Source organism: Stomoxys calcitrans, chromosome 5 (genome assembly GCF_963082655.1).
Source record: "Stomoxys calcitrans chromosome 5, idStoCalc2.1, whole genome shotgun sequence".
NCBI classification, from domain to species: Eukaryota; Metazoa; Arthropoda; class Insecta; order Diptera; family Muscidae; genus Stomoxys; species Stomoxys calcitrans.
This window is the reverse complement of record NC_081556.1, coordinates 27,528,358-27,530,963: the sequence shown is the minus strand read 5'-3', so window position 1 is coordinate 27,530,963 and position 2,606 is coordinate 27,528,358.

Genomic DNA, 2,606 nt, shown 5'->3' with positions numbered 1-2,606 from the left:
TCTATAGGGGCTATCCTCATATACAGATCGATCTAAATCATATTCAGCACATATTTTAGGGATCTTAACACAAGTAATTGTGCCAAATTTCACCGAAATCGGGTAATAAATGTGGGTTTAATAAATCGATCTATATGGGGCTATACTCAAATATGGACATATTTCAACCATATTCCGCACGGATGTCGAAAAACTTATCGTAAGTCATTGTGGACATTTTTAGAAATTTTTGTCTGAAGCATATTCGGCATTGATTTTGGGGATCTCATCGCAAATTATTCTCCCATATTTCAGTCAAATCCGATAAAAATACAGCTTTTATGAGCCTAAAATCCTAAGTCTGGAGATCGGTCTATATGGGGAGTATATTAAGATATTGACCGATTTAAAACAAATTAGCCACAGACTTCGGGGATCTTAAAGCAAATTATTGTGCCAATCAGCTAAATCGGATACTGAATACAGCTTTTATGAGACTACAACTTTTAAGCCGGGAGATCGGTCTATATGGGGGTTACACCACCACTGTGGTACAGGGTTTTATAACTTAGTGCATTTGTTTGTAACACCCAGAAAGAAAAGAGCTAGACCCATTGATAAGTAAACCGATCGACTCAGAATCACTTTCTGATGCAATTTAGCTTTGTCCGTATGTCTGTCCATGTTAAAGAATAGGTACAAAGTACACTTCGCAATTTTCATCCGACCGTCTTATAATTTGATACGGCCATGTTTTTCGGCCTAGAGACGAAGCCCATTGAAATTGCAAAAATCGGTTCAGATTTGTACCAATATTGCAATAATATGGACATGTGTCTACCGATTCTATAGAAATTTTGCAGGAAGGATTTTCTCTCGATATTACAGTTGAGTTTCATAGAAATCGGTTCAGATTTAGATGTAGATATAGCTACCAATCTTGCCAACGCTTTCCTCGACGACTACCACAATATCTAAGAAGTTTGGTCGAAATCGGTTTAGATTTAGATAAATCTCCCATATATATGCTCATCAGATTTTTTTTGGGCAATTTGCAACAATGTCGTCATATGTCAACCGTATTTATTACAATTTGAACATATTTTCTCGAAAATTGGTACGGATTGTTAAATAACCCATCTGAAAACATCCGCCGAGGTCCATCAAAATTGATTCAGAATAAAATATAGCTCCCACATTGTACTTATAGAATAGGTGTAGGGTAATATATAGTACACATCGCTTGACTTATTATTAATTTTTAACGATTGGTTATTATTGATGATAAACTTTGGTTTTTTTTTCAGGCATATTTTACAAGAAATCATTCCGGTAAGTCACCTGAGCAAGAATATTCCTTCATCATTCTTTAAATACTTCGTGCAATCAAGTTGAAATTTTATACAAACGACTAGATATACTGGGCCAGCTCTGCTTCGCTTTCATTCACTATGTAATAACTTTGTTCTGAGCCCCATATTGCTATGGTTGGTAAATATGTTTAATTGGGTGATGATATGTATATATGTGATGTTCTCAAAAATACTTTCTATTTGAGTCCAATATTATAATGGTCAGTAACTAAATCCAATTTTGGGGGCGTTATGTCGTTGGGGCGACCCACCAGAAAGTTGGTTCTGAAACTGGACAAGCGGATTACTGGTTTAGGTGTATGTCTAAAGTTGCTTGGAGCCTAGGAGCTTGAGTAAAATTCACCCAAATGCGAAATTTGTTCTTAGAATAAAAAAAAAATGGAAAACATTTTGATTTAAAACCAAATGGTGTGAGGCAACCATTGCACTATGGGCTCAAATTCAAAATTAGCTGCAAAAATTATATACATGTAAATAAGTGTGTCTAATTAAAAAAATGGATTACAAATGATTTTGGAAAAAATCGGTTCAGATTTAGATAAAGCTCCCATATATATATTTTACCCGATCTTTACCGATCTAGAAGCCATAAATTTGCTCCGTTTTAAATTTTGCACGAAATATTCTATTTGATAACAAAACACCTGTGCAAAATTTCATTCAAATCTGATCAGATTTAAATATAGCTTCCATATATATCTTTTGTCCGATTTGCTCTTTTTGGCTGTGGAAGCCACAGTTTTAGTCCGATCATTACAAAATTTGGTACGAGGAGATCTTTTTGATGTCTTAATACATGTGTCATATTTTATTAAAATCGGTTCAAATTTAGATATAGATCCCATATATATCTTTCCTTCAATATGGCCTTTTTTGGCCATTAAATAACAATAAGTAATTTAAAAATGTGCAAATATGTGCAGGCAAATTTGACACCATGTAAAACTAGGCAATCACACGAACAACAAAGTGGGAATTATTAATTAATCTTAACATTTCTAGTTCTACTCCAAATAAAATGGAAGAAATGTTAAAATTTTCACGAAGAAACATCACCATCAACATAAACCCCAAACAGAACTATTAAAACAAAAATATATTGAAAAGGTATACCGCATTTTTTAAGTACTCACCTCTACCATTTAAATCCAATTAAAAAATTATTGAAATTCAAACTCCTTAAAAATATATATAACAAACGAAATACTTGAAATTTCAGCCCAGTTTGCTGCTTACCGTTTGTTTAAATATTGT